The sequence below is a fragment of the Garra rufa genome, chromosome 1 (genome assembly GCF_049309525.1).
Source record: "Garra rufa chromosome 1, GarRuf1.0, whole genome shotgun sequence".
NCBI lineage: Eukaryota > Metazoa > Chordata > Actinopteri > Cypriniformes > Cyprinidae > Garra > Garra rufa.
The window spans coordinates 3253113-3269783 of NC_133361.1; the positions used below are offsets into that span (position 1 = coordinate 3253113).

A 16671-nucleotide genomic window follows, 5' to 3' on the forward strand; every position below is an offset into this window, starting at 1 on the left:
TTGTGAAAATATATATATATATATATATATATATATATTTTTTTTTTTTTTTTTTTTTTTTTTTTTAAATAAACCTCAAACCTCATTATAGAAAACATTCATTGAGGAATAACTGTTACTTTTGAACAGTAAAACAAATAAAAAATCAATCCTGGTATTTAGAAAGACTAAATACATTACTTTGTCTGTTTTCTACGAATTCTGCTCTAACCCATCTACATGAAAAAATTATTTGAAAGGTGAGTATTGTAACAGACAACCGCCAAAGACACCCATAAAAAACACGGATATTTAAGCAGCAATGCAAATAAATAAGTAAGTAAAAATTCTCGAGCATTTTGTAGTATTATCTCTCAGTCCTGGGCGTCTAAATGAAAAGCGCTCTGCAAGCGCTTTCTCTCCGTGTTGTTCCTGAAACTACCGTAAACACTGTAATATGCGCGCACTCTTGGCCGTGTTTTTTTTTTTTCAGTTTGAAAAAGATAAAAGAGGGGGAAGATACGAGAAGGGCTACAGTGCGTGGGCTAATGAGTGACTGAGAACCGAACGCCATCTTAGAAAAGCTGCTGAACCTGTTGGAGCTCAGCATCTGTTGAAGTGACTCAAGATCGGCCTACAGGTACGATTATAACCTTTAAATATGGAGCTACAAGTTCATAAGACATGCTGTGAAAATAGTTAGGGGGAGTGGGGTAAGATGAGACAAGGTTTTTACTTGTGTTTCTCAAGATAAAAGAGGTTAGGCAGAAACACACTGATACATTTCAAACTTTCAAATCATTTTAAATCAAAGGAGTGTTATTAAGACAAAGGGTTCTGAAAATATGACTTCTTATTAATTTTTTATTGGTAAGATGAACGGGTAAAAAGAGACCATCTTACTCAAGATCATTTTTTCAGTCAATGTTGTTGAACACCAAAGTTTTAACCTCCTCAAAAACAGACTAAATGGGGAATTTAAGCAGAATTAGATTTAAAAAACTGAATGAGAATTTTTTTGAATGAATTAATCAATGTGACTGAAACTAATAAACATTTTAGTCAAACGATTCTTGGCATGGTAGCTTTTTAGTAATGTCGAACTGACCATTGGCGACTACAGCTGGAAATATATATATTTGATAATAATGTGTTGAAAAACATCCGGCTCTTATCAGAAAACTAGTACGATAAACTACAATATATCGAGTATATGATAAACTAAACCAGTTATATCACATTAAAATACCAGTTTATACGGCAGTGCTTTATGGCGGGGTAAGTTGAAACGCCGGCTCAAATTACCCCGCAGCATTTGGCTCACTTTGCCCCATAGCTGGATAAATCTGTAAATCGCCAATTTAATATACAGTCTAAGATTTAGCTAAATGATATGGTTTTACACGTGACTAAATCACATATATGCATCATAAATATTTTTAGAACTGGATAAATTTGCTTTGATGTAACAGCCATTACATCTGCTAAAATCTTATTTTATCAAGCCAAAAACAGGAATGGAATGGGCAATGCTACATGTTTTGTTTTCGATACGACACAAACACTGTCGATACCGATACGATACTAAACTAAACTTATGATGAAATGTATTAAATGATAAATAACTAAATGTAAAAAGCAAAAATTTGAAAATCATTTACTATTCAATATGCCTTAATTGCAACTTATTAGGCTATACTTGGTTAAAATACGTTTAGTGGTAAGCATAGAAATCTACAAATACTATGATTTATATTAACACTACACAATAGAACATGATCAATAAGAACTTTTAACTTTCAATTTAAATAAATGTAATTGCACAGCTTATGCAGTGGCGGTACATTGAATTACTCCCTGGGCGAGTCTCCCTCACGGCGCATTTCTGGCCTTTTTAGATGCAAACTCATCAATAATGGCATCATATGAGATATGCTCCCCTATTGAATGATTAATGCTTATGACAGCAAGGCCAGTAAGCCGTTCCTGAGACATGTTTGACCTCAGGTATGTCTTGATTAACTTTAGTTTGGAAAAGCTCCTCTCTGCTTGAGCCACAGTCACTGTCACGACCAGAAGTCAAGACTAAACCAATTCACCTCCACATCATAATCGTTTTTTATTACCTATTTTTATTAGCCATTTAACGCAAATAAATTAATTATAAAAATGTGCAAATTATTGGTCTGTGTTTATAATATTTTGAATTAAATGTGCATTATTTGTAAGAAAGTCAGGTGTCATTGACGTAGTTTAGCCCCCGCTTCATTTGGGAGAGCTGAACTGTACACAACTAACGGGGCACAAACTAACGCAATTGTAACACGCGTGGTTTATATATTTCCACACATGCTAGCAGAACCAAATTTACGGTATTTACTAGTTACCATAGCAACACTATGCAGAGAAAAAAGAGCGCCAAAATTCAAAAGACTTTTGAAAATATCGCTGAATATTTATTTTACCATAGTAAAAGCACATTTCTGGCTGAAGTAAACTTTTCATTTCAGTTTTTAGTATTCATTTAAAATTAAACAAATCTGCTATAATTTTAATCTCCAATTTGTTATTTATCATTTTAGATAGTTTATTAATGCTTGACAAACCAGCAGAAGACACTTGTATTAAACTCCAGTCGCGCAGATGGGGAAAGATGTAACACTGTGTTACGCCCGCTGTTATTAAACTATGCTATTATGTCACATTAGCGATGCAATTTACACTACTTACTTATAAGGATTTTGATAAGAAACCACAAGAAACAGGTGAATAAAGGCTGACAATGTTTAATGTTCAGATGTTATTATTTCAAGAAATGTAAAGCATTTTGGCTGGTTTATGTGTGTGGTGTTCTATGAGAGCTGTGTGTGGAGGGAGGAGAGTGTTTTTCTGAATGTCTAAATGTGTTTCATCTATTTGTCCAAATTGTTTTGAACTACTGTACAGCTGTGTGTTGCGATCAGGGCCGTTCAAAGCATTGTTGCGATGTGTTCATTGTCAAACTCCAAAATTTGATTATTTTTTATTTATATTTTAAAAACGTCCCAGCTGGCATTTTAAGGTGGAGTCAGCGTTGAATCAACGTCACTACGTCAGGTGTCAGTGTTGGATAACCGTTGGATTTTGTTTAGATTTTGCAAATCTAAACAGTTAATTGATCAGCATTGTTTGAATGTTGGAACAACGCTATTTTTCTACTTATATATTTCAACAAAATGTTTAAAAGTCATGGTTGTAAAAATAATGTTGATTTGACGTACAACTCAAATTTTATTTATATTTCTTTGTTGAATCCATAGTTAGTTAACAACACCATTTAAACCATTTGGTATTCAACGTTGTTTTGACGTTGAATGAATGTTTTTTTCATAAACTGACATTATTTCAACCACATTTAAACGTTTAAGGTCAGTCGAATGCCAGCTGGGGTAATTAATACATTTGAAAAAATTAACACATGTATTTTATTGACAAAATATTTAAGTTTGTTGTGTATATTTTTTTCATTCGATCAGATAACAATTTAAGCTGTCACAGAGCCGGCGCCAGCCGAGCGCTGAAGAGGGGGCGATCATATTAATGCATATATATATATATATATTAGAAGTTTTACGCAAGTCACGCAACAACACCATCAACAGCAATTTATGCCTGCGACCTATGGTGTTGTGTATAAGAGACGTTTTGAACTTACTATTTGAACGCATTCGTTTACCAGATCCTTGGACTGAAAAGTTTACAGGGGTTCACTTGTTTAAGAAATTTCTGATCGAAAATCGCTGCTTCTTTTTCGATATTATGTAGCCTACTGATACAAATTACTTAGGTGCGGGCGCAGGCAGACGCATCAGATCATCAATCATCTATCATCAATCATCAAGTATAAGGAAGCTGGCACAACCGTCCTGTCTACATCATCACTGTCTTTATTGGGTGTTTTTAGCGAATATTTACATTTATTCACGTATGACTGGATTTGTTGGACTGTCATAATTTTGGCTAATGCAGGACACTACTGAATGATGCGCATCAAGTGGGTATATGCAAAGGCACCCGATAAAGAAGTGGGTATTCGCCGCATATACCTTACTCCACTGCTGCTACGTGCCTTAAATGTTTATTTAACGGAGTATTAAAACAACACAATAGCACTGTCAACTGCGGCTAATCATCAAACCCTACGGTATTTAATACCTTTAGCCTCAAATAAAGCATCTTCTCTTCGATGAGTGAAACTTCCTCAGTAGTAATTCATCCATTCTTGGCTGAACGTCCTATTTTTCAAACTTTCTGTTTGATTTCCATAATGCAAGACATTTTACGTGACTTTAGGGTTGGGGAGGAGGGCGCTTAATCAAACGACGAATCAAAATTCGACCTTACCTATATCAGACTCTCCTTAACTAAAATATTGCTATTTTAGCTTATTATCCACTCTAGGAAGAAAATACACTTCCCAAATGAGATTTCTAAATTAGTACATTTTATCATTAAAATCCATTTTAACATGAATGGTGCTCTGAGGGGGCAGGATAGTGCCAGTGAGGGGGCGACGTAATACATAATAACGAAAACAATACCTTACAAATAAAAACGATCAGAAATACAAACGAAATAAACGTTAATGAAATTTCTTAAACCAATGAACCCCTGTAAACGTTTCATTCCAAGGATCCGGTAAACGAACGCGTTCAAATAGTGAGTTCAATACGTCTCTAATACAGAAACCCTGACAGATTTCATCAGAGATTGCCAAAACTCACGGGGGAATTCGTAAATGAAGCGTACACCCAAATTCGTGGTTACCCACCGCAGTAAGACAGTTTGCGGTTTGGCATTCAGATTTATTTGAGCTATAAGTAGACTATACAGTGCGCTTTCATAAACCCGCAAACAATTCCGAATGCCGTTTTCCGTATAATGTGTGAATTGTGGTGATGCTGTCCTCCTGGCCCAAATCTGGATTTTTTTTTTTTTTATTCAACTCTTAATTTTATTATTCTTTTATCTCCGATGGAAACTTAGAAGGCTGAAACCTTCTAAGCGAAAAATTTTGACAGAAAAGCGCATGTCCGTAAACCTCCGCTAAAATGAATGTGAAAATAGGTCCTTTAAAAACAAACACGCGGACTGATCGAATACAAAACATTGTTTTTCGGTCAAACTCGGTTTTTGAAAACTTTCACAATCACGATTGATCACGTGTCAGTGTTTCTTTTTGCTCTGCTGTCTTTTTCTTTTATCGTAAAGTCACACGGTGCTGTTACAATGAATAAAAGTTTTTCTAACAATGTAAGACCTTCCACATTTTTATATTAATATTGAGTAGCTATATCTTGGCCAAAAAAACTGAGTGGCCACATAGTGACAGAAAACTGTAACCGTACCTGTTCACCAAAATGTCAATTTCTGATGTGGCTCGAAGTGAGAAGGGATGCGGGACATGGCTTACCACTTGTTGGAAAAAAAAGACAAAAACAATCCACTCTGTAAAACCACCATCCCCTATCCTCTTTAGATTACTGGCCTAATCATGTTAAGTATACTGTAAAACCCATCGAGCAAATCAAATGACAAAATTCTCTAGATATAATAATTTATAAGCTAAAACCGCCAATCGGAGCTCTGTATTTATTTTTCGTGCAAAGTATTTCAAGCCCAACTTCTGAAGTTCTGATGTTCAAGATCTACATAAGTTCTGTCTACATATGTTTCGAATGTATGAAAAACTCAATCGGTCCGTTCAAATATGTCTCAATAGAACGCGTGCATGGATTTTTGCATGAGTTTAAGTCTGTTTACAAACCTGCTGTCTAAAGAGAACATTTTAATTACATGTTTATCTCTTCATTTAATGATATCGGTCGAATGTTTGAAATAACTTTCTTTTGTGATCTGACGTGGTTTTAGCTACGATTTAGTTGGCTGTTTGTAGGGCTGCATAATTTGGCCACAGTGATGTTTTTAATTTGAATAACAAAACTATAAATGTTTAGAAAGGTATAAAGATTTATTATAAAATAGTTTCTTATTAAAATCCCATTTTTGACAGAAAATCTCGCATTCACAAAGAGGAAAATATACTCTTATAAAAGTAGCCTATTATAATTCCTAGTATTATTATTTATTTAGTTTTAAACGAAAAATAAGGTGTTGTGTGCGTGCGTTCATACAAGAAATCTCTAACATGGACAAAGACGCTTTTGCTTAGAGACGATGTCCTATTTATCTCTGTTTTCCAAGCCATATTCGGTATTTTCATATGAATAAACTAGATGCAACGCAATGTTAATCACGACCTTTATCGCTTTATAGAATACACTTTATTAAATAATGATTTTGCCTTATTCTGTGATGTACCTAAATTATTTTGTTACAGTACAGATTTTGTTGTCATGGTTTAGATTTTGGAGGTTACCTCGGAATAGTATCTCGAATTGTCTTCTTACACATTAATGCTATTTTAGTTAGAAATGGAATCCAAACGATATCTTTCCAGAGCTGTAAAAATGGATGTTTTAACTGCTACATAATATTTATTGCTGTAGTACTTTGTTTACATGTAATAATGCCCATAATCACAGTCAAGGACAAATCGAAACACATTTAGCATGTTAGGTTACTTAATTTCTATTTTATTTATTTGACTTTTTTACTTTCTTTTATCTTTATATATGAGAATGAAATTGCGCGTCCCGTTATGAATCATAACTTTTAAGCATCTTCTGCCAAGTCTAAAAATGGCAGAAGATGCTTCTCCAGGTAAACCCCTGCGTCTTAAAGTTTCAGAGCTTAAATGGGTGGACTGGCCATCGGGAGAACCGGGAGAATTCCCGGTGACCTAGCAGCCAATTTGGCCCGCTGCCATTTTTTTTTTTAAGTTTTATTTTATTTTCATACATATTGTTCCCAGCTGGCATTTTAAGGTGGAGTCAGCGTTGAATCAACGTCACTAGGTCAGGTGTCAGTGTTGGATAACCGTTGGATTTTGTTTAGATTTTGCAAATCAATTCTTATGGTGTTTTGGGAAATGCAGTCTAAACCAGTCAAAGTGAAACCAGCGGCGTATATCCACTTCTGTATCAATCGGCTTCGTGTAGGCTATATCCACTTCTAAATCCCCTGATGCTCATCATTCAGTGTCCTGCATTAGCCAACATCATGACAGTTAACCACATCCAGTCATATGTAAATCAAATTAAATGTTCGCTAAAAACACCCTCAATAAAAGACAGTGATAATGCTGAAAAAAAGAAATGGAATCCAAACGATATCTTTCCAGAGCTGTAAAAATGGATGATTTGACTGCTACATGATATTTATTGCTGTAGTACTTTGTTTACATGTAATAATGCCCATAATCACAGACAAGGACAAATTGAAACACATTTAGCATGTTAGGTTACTTAATTTCTATTTCATTTATTAGACTTTTTACTTTCTTTTATCTGTTTACTCAAGTTCACTTGCACTTCTATTTTTATTTTGTTTAATTATTTTACATATGTTTGATGAATATGTTACAATTAATACACATTCACACTTAAATATTGAAATGGTTATTTTATGTGCTCTTTGCTCGTTTCTCTGACAGTTTTTTAGACTAGTGGGGCCCATTTGCATTATCTTGCCAAGGGCCCCAAACCTACAGGCCGACACTGTGTGTGAGACCGCCGATGTTAAAGAGCTTTTATACAGCAGTTCAAATTAGTTATATTTTAGAAGCATTTGGTCTTTTTTGGTTCTTGTTTTGCAAATTAAGTAGTAAAAAATATATAATTTGGACAATAATTTCCCATTTCTTCTACATTTTCACTTGCCCATGAATGTCAAAAACTGATGTTCTGCTTCTAAATGGTGGATGTTAACAAAAAAACACCTGAACATTATTACGAGAGTTTGCAGGATTAATCTTAAACATTCTGCATCAGGGTTGGGGCCATTCATGAATAGAATTGAGAATGAATAGGAATGGAATTGGAATTGGAATTGCATGCAGCTGACAGGAAATGGAATTGAATTGGAATGTCAGGAAATAGAATTGAAATCAAATAAATTCCACTTGGGTTGCTAAATAAAATAATTTTACTTGATTTGCTTAATAGTTTATAGTACATTAAATATTGTAAATCACATAAACAACAAACATATAAAAGAAACACAAAGTACTGTATGTTTAGTATGTTAAGCATGAAGCCAAATTTCAAGAAATGATAATTCGATGCAATAAAAAGTGAATGAAATGCATGACTCATTTGTTTTGACATATATTATGTGCTAATAGTACATCCAGAAACTTATCACCACTGTCATTCAATTATTAATTCAGAATGTACAGTTCTCATTTTTATTTACTTGCATTTGATCAACTCTATTTCATACATTACTTGGTATTTGTAAAGCATCATAAATAAAGTTCAAAATATCTCTAAATGCAATCACAAATAAATGCTCAGAAACAGCAATAACCGAAAATGAGTGGAATTTCCCTCAATTGAATTCCACTTCCTCTAATTCCAATTCAATTCCAGCTCTGTTTTCGTGTAATAGTTGTTGAATTCCAATTCCATTTCCATTTCCTTCTTTGAATTGGAATTGTTGAGTTAATTCCTGAATTGACCCCAACCCTGTTCTGCATGGCCAGTTTATTCTCGGATCACTCTCAGATTTTATTACCAAAGTTCCATTATTCTATTTGACACAGATATCGCTCTGTTTGTCTGTCAGTGCTGTATGATGGAGAGCAGTGTGAATGTGACGTGTGCAGAGATTCAGATCACAGACGGGTTTGAGTTCAGAGTTCCTGCTGATAGATTCACTCACCTCCATCAGTCTGACTGCGAACAGCTCTGGTTCTCACAGGTGAGAGTGTTTCTGTCCTCTCAAACTATACCATTATTCACAATTAAACTCATAATAATGCTTTATTTGATCAGGATCATCATCTGATAGCACTTCCATCAGATCCTCACAAACTGATTGATCCTGTGATTTCTGTCTCATCTGATCGTCTGGTTACGTCTCACTGTGTGGATCAACTTCATCACGAGATCTACTGCGATACTTCAGGAGTAAATGATTTCTCTAACAGCATCAGATTCATCTCTTTTCATATTTAATCCTTTATTAAAACTATTAATGCTGCTCTAATGTTTTTTTTGGTCATCACAGTTCAGTCTGAGCACCATCTTCAGAGGTGAGAGAATCACTTTAGTAAACTCTGTGTTGAACTGAATCTTCAAGGTAATGATGATGATTGTGAATGTGTTTTTCAGTGAGGAATCAAACTGCAGTGACTCCAAACTCAGGTGAGTTTCAGCTGATTATTCACCAATAAAATCTCATTCACACTCAATACACTTTCAATATTTTCTCTCATATTGACTCATATTTGTGATCTTTTTGTGTTTGCAAAGATGATCTGAATGAAGTGTCTCTGCAGTACTCAGGTACAACATTCAAAGCTTTTAAATGAATGTGGATTTGCTTTCTAATATAAACTAATCTGGCTGATTTCATTGATTCACCAGTTCAGTCGATCAGATGACTTGATTTTGTATCTCTTGTGTAGATCATTTATGGTGGATTTCTGTCCTGATCCCGATCGTTCTTCTGATTGTAATCTATTTCGTGCTGCGTAAAAAGTCCTTCAGGTGAGTCACGGCTGATTAATGTATTGTTAAGTTCTATTTAAACTTAAGCCAACATTTTCTGACTGTATCTTCTCCTAGAGAGAATAGCTTTAACTCTACAAACTCCAAACTCAGCCCAGATCTTCATTCTGACTCCAGTTTTCCTAAAAATGCTGATTAAAAATGGAAAAAATCCCAAAGACTTACATTGACGGAATGTTCAAATGAGCAATACTACTCAAACTAACTCATCTAACTCATGCTAACAATATGAAAATCATGCTAGAATCATGCTAGTGACTTGCTAGTCATGCTAAAATCATGTTAGTGACATGCTAACCATGCTAGCAACATGTTAACAACATGTCAGTAATGCTACCAACATGCTAGTGCCATGCTAGTCATGCTAGCAGCATGCTAGTGACATGCTAATCATGCTAGCATCATGCTAGTGACATGCTAGCAAAATGCTACTGACATGCTAGTCATGCTAGCAACAAGCTAGTCATGTTAAAAGCATGCTAGTGACATGTTAGTAATTCTAACATAATGCTAACAACATGCTAGTAACATGCTAGCCATGCTAACAAGATTCTAGTAACATGCTAGTCATGCTAAAATCATGCTAGTGACTTGCTAACCATGCTGACAACATGCTAGTCATGTTAGAAACATGCTAGTGCCATGCTAGTCATGTTAGAAACATGATAGTGACATGTTCGTAATGGTAGCATCATGCTAACAACATGCTAGTGACATGCTAGCCATGCTTGCAACATGTTCGTAATGCTAGCATCATGCTAACAACATGCTAGTGACATGCTAGTCATGCTAGCAACATGCTAGTGACATGCTAGTCATGCTAACAAGATGCTAGTGGCATGTTAGTCATGCTAGCATCATGCTAATGAGATGTTAGTCATGCTAATGACATGTTAGTAATGCTAACATCATGCTAACAACAAGCTAGTGACATGCTAGTCATGTTAACAAGATTCTAGTGACATGCTAGTCATGCTAACAAGATGCTAGTGACTTGCTAGTCATGCTAAAATTGTGCTAGTGACATGCTAGTGACATGCTAGTCATGCTAACAACATGCTAGTGCCATGCTACTCATGTTAGAAGCATGCTAGTGACATGTTAGTAATGCTAACATCATGCTTACAACATGCTAGTGACATGCTAGCCATGCTAGCAACATGATAGTGACAAGCTAGTAATGCTAACAATATGCTAGTGTCATGCTAGCATCATGCAAACAAGATGCTAATCATGCTAATGACATGTTAGTATTGCTAGCTTAATGTTAACAACATGCTAGTGACATGCTAGCCATGTTAGTGTCATGTTAACATCATGCTAGTGACATGTTAGCCATGCTGGCATAATGCTAACAACATGCTAGTGACTAAGCTTTTAAAACATTTTATACTTTTAAACTTCTTTAAACTTTTGAAACTTTAAACTACTCTAAACTTCTTTAAACTTTTCCAACTTTCTGGTCTGGCTTTCTCAAGCCAACTTAAAGTTTGTCTTGACAAACTTTTTTATCTAGTTAAATTATAATTGTTAATATCCAAGACTATCAATATATAATTGTTGCCCCTGTTTTCAGATGTTTTCAAAAGGCAGCGCCGAGAGTCTGTCAGCATAATGAACCACAAAACATGTGAGTGAATCAAACAGAAAGTCTTGAAGTGAGTCTGAACCACATGATCAAACAGATGCAGGACTCTATGACTGAAAATGTGTTTCTCTCAGGGATCCTAAATCTGATGATGAGACGCTGGAGGAGGTCAGATCTGAGCAGTTCAACAGCTCGAATCCAGAGGATCATCAAAACCTGTGTATCAATAAAAAGATTTAACTTTAAAATGATTTTGTTTGGCTTTTGTCCCCCAACAAACCTTCACCTTTGGACTTTAATAGATCTTCTTTGTAAGTTCTTTGACTTGTTCCTCTTATCCACGTTATTCTGGATACCTTGCTTTTCGTTTGTTTTCCTCACTGAAATGATGATTAAATCAATATATACAATACACTATTTCAGTAGGCCTTTTCAGTAAGAATGCTAGCAACTCGCTAATAATGCTAGAAAAACGCTAGCACGTTTGATGAGTTGTTAGCGTTTTTCTAGCATTACTAGCTAATAATGCTAGAAAAACGCTTACAACTCGTCAATCGTACTAGAAACATACGGCGGTGTGGGAGAATCAAGATCCCTGTTGTGCCTCGTTCTCGACACTTTTTCTGCCGGGATGAAAAGGGTGTTTGACCGCGCGGCCTCTCTCCCCGAAGCGACTTTGGCGGATCTCCGACAGGGGGAGAGATCCGTCTCCGATTACTCTATTGAATTTCGCACCTTGGCTGCGGAGTGTCAATGGAACGAGGAGGCGCAGTGGGATATGTTCCTGCATGGGTTGGCTGATCGCGTCCAGAAGGAGATCTACGCCCTGGACCGAGCCGAGCGGCGGGGATTACCCTGTCGGAGACCACGTCCGTCGGGAGGCCATGTAACCGAAAAACGTGGTCAACGACAGTCACCGCTGTCTCCTTGGCTGAGGGTAATTTGGGCAAGGGAATAAAGTGGGCCGCCTTCGAGAACCGGTCCACCACGGTCAAAACTACTGTGTTGCCCTGAGAGGGCGGTGACAAATTCTAGAGCGATATGGGACCAGGGTCTCGAAGGGACCAGCAGCGGTTGAAGGAGCCCATCAGGGGGTCTGTTAGATGTCTTACCCGTGGCACAAACTGAGCAAGCCTAAACAAAACTGCGAACGTCACGAGCCATGAGAGGCCACCAGAATCGTTGTTGTATGGTTCGATTAACTCCTGGATGACACGATACATTAGAATTTTGTAAATTACTGGGGGCAACTGTTAGTCTCTCTTCGGGGTTTCATCCTCAGAGCAATGGTCAAACTGAGAGAGCCAACCAAGATTTGGAAAGGGCATTGCGATGTATGGTCACCAGAAATCCTTCCTCCTGGAGCCAACAACTCTCAATGGTGGAGTATGCCCACAATTCTTTACCAGTATCATCCACGGGCCTATCACCATTTGAATGTAGTATAGGGTACCAGCCACCAATTTTTCCTAGTCTGGAATCTGAAGTCGCGGTTCCCTCCACCCACGCATTCGTCCAGAGGTGTCATCGCACCTGGACTAGAGCCCGCGAGACTCTACTCCAGGTGGGAGCGTGCACCAAGGCCAAAGCTGATCACCACCGGTCGAGGCCTCCCGTATACGTCATCGGTTCTAAAGTGTGGCTTTCTACCAAAAACATTCCGCTCCGATCTGTGTCTAATAAACTTGCTCTCAAATTTATTGGCCCGTTTCCTGTCACCAACATCATTAGTCCGGTGGCAGTCCGCCTTAAACTTCCTCCAATATACAGGAGAATTCATCCTGTTTTTAATGTTTCCAAATTTAAACCCGTGTTTTTTGCACGTATTAATCCGCCAGCCCCATTCCCCCACCGCCGCGACTCGTAGACAGGGAACCCACCTATTCGGTCAATCGCATTCTGGACTCGAGGCGGAGGGGACGCGGATACCAGTACTTGGTGGATTGGGAAGGTTACTGTCCGGAGGAGAGAAGTTGGGTACCTTCAAGAGACATCCTGGATCATTCCCTTATTGATGATTACAATCAACAGGTAAAAGAATCTGGGAGAACGTCAGGGGTCGTTCCTAAAGGAAGGGGTACTGTCACGGTTCACGCATCCGCTGTCTTCTCATGTCTCGTGATCTGTTGGTATGTCATGTGATTGTCATGCTCGCTCAGCTGAGCTGCCAATCAGTCCGGCACAGGTGTCTCCTATCATCTCCGGCTATAAATACTAGGGTTGGGCATCTAGGGTATAATGCCGATCCGATACGCATCTCGATACAAAGTATCCGATCCGATATATTAACGATACATTTGTGACATATTGCGATGCAATACGATACGATTCACACCCATATCACGATACGATGCGATAATTCAGCACTAACTAATTAGATCAAGTTTATGTGATGATGTGAAAGAGATTATTTATCAACTAAGTAAAACCAAGACTTTTTGATTATATATATATATATATTTATTTATTTATATTTATATATTAGTGACCATCCATTATAAAACACTCACAAGACATTCATTTTGACAACTATGCAAATATTTTGAAATTTTACACAAAAATACTATGGATCAGAGCCCCGAAAGCATGACTAGTTCATGAATCAACAGCGGACTTATGCGTGCCTAGATTCCGATATGCAAGAGTGTCATTGTAACTATTACTCTGATCGTCTTTACCTTTACAGTAGTGCGAGGGTTTGTTTCATGCAGTCAAGAGATGCAGTAGAGACCCGTTTTTCCGCGGGGGTATAGGTTACTTTTATGTGGGCTTTTGCTGGTGGGAGTGGGACAAAATAGCATACATTTCTGCAGGAGCGGGACAAAAAGATGATGTTTGCGTGCCGCGGTTGAAAGTTTTGAGCCGCCGTTCAGTCTGTATGCGATGAGGATTGCTGCGCAGAGTCCAAAGCAATCAATCACAGAACACGAAAGAGGCCGTGCTTTGATCATTTTAGGATAAAATTTAAGTTAATTTTAAGCCATCTCGCGGGCCACCGGTTGAGAATCCCTGCTCTACGTGACTTTTTGGACACGCCCCGGTCTCTGTAGTGTTGTGATAGTCTACGTCATTCACGCAGCAGTGAAGGGAGACGTGCTTGTGAAACAGTTCAGAGGGGAGAAAACAATCTAACAATATTTTCCACTTTCTAAATAATAAAAGTATTGTATGTCTACTAATAATTATAAAGAAGTAAATCGGGATTTACCGATGCAGATATGTTAGAAACGATGCATCGCGATACAAATGCCAATTTGTATCCGTTGCGCACTTTTTAAACCGATGCATCGCATCGTTAACGTATTAAACCGATGCACCGAGTGAATCGGGGAATCTTCCCATCCCTAATAAATACTCACCTCATTCTCTCTCCCTCGTCCGATAGTTCATCTGGATTCCTGGCTCTTGGTTTTTGTCTACGTTCATGTCTGGTCATACTTGTGGATTGTTCGTGTTGGATGTCATTGTGTCTTCTTTGTGTCAGCACCGGATTAACGCCACCACCACAGGACTTCACGCCACAACTTCACCAGCCATCTTGCCCCTGCGCCACCCAGCTGAGAGACTTCATCACCATCACTGTGTTTGCATTCAAATTTTCAATAAACTGTCATATTCACTGCATTTGCTTCCTTTTCATCTTTACGTCACACATGCTACCAACTCGCTAATAATGCTAGAAAAACGCTAACAACTTGTCACTCGTACTAGAAACATGCTAGCAATTCGCTAGTAATGCTAGACAAATGCTAACAACTCGTCACTCTTACTAGAAACATGTTAGCAACTCGCTAGTAATGCTAGAAAAATGCTAACAACTCGTCACTCGTACTAGAAACATGCTAGCAACTCGCTAGTAATGCTAGAAAGAAGCTAACAACTCGTCACTCGTACTAGAAACATGCTAGCAACTCGCTAGTAATGCTAGAAAGAAGCTAACAACTCGTCACTCGTACTAGAAAAATGCTAGCAACTCGCTAGTAATGCTAGAAAAACGCTAACAACTCGTCACTCGTACTAGAAACATGTTAGCAACTCGCTAGTAATGCTAGAAAAACGCTAACAACTCGTCAATCGTACTAGAAACATGTTAGCAACTCGCTAGTAATGCTAGAAAAACGCTAACAACTCGTCACTCGTACTAGAAACATGTTAGCAACTCGCTAGTAATGCTAGAAAAACGCTAACAACTCGTCACTCGTACTAGAAACATGTTAGCAACTCGCTAGTAATGCTAGAAAAACGCTAACAACTCGTCACTCGTACTAGAAACATGCTAGCAACTCGTTAGTAATGCTAGAAAGAAGCTAACAACTCGTCACTCGTACTAGAAACATGCTAGCAACTCGCTAGTAATGCTAGAAAGAAGCTAACAACTCGTCACTCGTACTAGAAACAGGCTAGCAACTCGCTAGTAATGCTAGAAAGAAGCTAACAACTCGTCACTCGTACTAGAAACATGCTAGCAACTCGCTAGTAATGCTAGAAAAACGCTAACAACTCGTCACTCGTACTAGAAACATGCTAGCAACTCGCTAGTAATGCTAGAAAAACGCTAACAACTCGTCACTCGTACTAGAAACATGCTAGCAACTCGCTAGTAATGCTAGAAAAACGCTAGCAACTCGTCACTCGTACTAGAAACATGTTAGCAACTCGCTAGTAATGCTAGAAAAACGCTAACAACTCGTCACTCGTACTAGAAACATGTTAGCAACTCGCTAGTAATGCTAGAAAAACGCTAACAACTCGTCACTCGTACTAGAAACATGTTAGCAACTCGCTAGTAATGCTAGAAAAACGCTAACAACTCGTCACTCGTACTAGAAACATGTTAGCAACTCGCATTGTCACTCGTACTAGAAACATGCTAGCAACTCGCTAGTAATGCTAGAAAAACGCTAACAACTCGTCACTCGTACCAGAAACATGCTAGCAACTCACTAGTAATGCTAGAAAAACGCTAACAACTCATTAAACGTGCTAGCAACTCGCTAATAATGCTAGAAAAACGTTAACAACTCATCAAACGTGCTAGCAACTTGCTAATAATGCTAGAAAAACGTGAACAACTCGTCACTCGTACTAGAAACATGCTAGCAACTCGCTAATAATGCTAGAAAAACGCTAACAACGCGTCACTTGTACTAGAAACATGCTAGCAACTCGCTAATAATGCTAGAAAAACGCTAACAACGAGTCAATCGGATCACTCCTAGCTGTCCATTGTTAATGTTACTAACGTTACATGTTCTCATTTCTTGCTCCGGGTTTTTGTTTGTTTGTATTCATTTTCAAGTGTTTTGTTTAATAAACTGTATTTATTCATTTACTCCGGTTCTCCTCCTCCATCTCCACTCCTCAACCCAGCCTGACTGTGACTATGGGTTCCATTCGGAACAGGCGTCTCTATGGAGTTACATTTGTGCT

The 16671-nt window shown here is 37.8% G+C and overlaps 1 long non-coding RNA gene across 1 annotated transcript in view; it reads left to right on the forward strand.

The window, feature by feature from the left end:
• Positions 1-16671, forward strand: part of LOC141328207 (uncharacterized) — a 63947-nt gene that overhangs the window by 2608 nt on the left and 44668 nt on the right. The window contains exon 2 of the long non-coding RNA XR_012355169.1: positions 483-619. This is a non-coding gene — a long non-coding RNA (uncharacterized lncRNA). The remainder of the gene's footprint in view (positions 1-482; positions 620-16671) is intronic.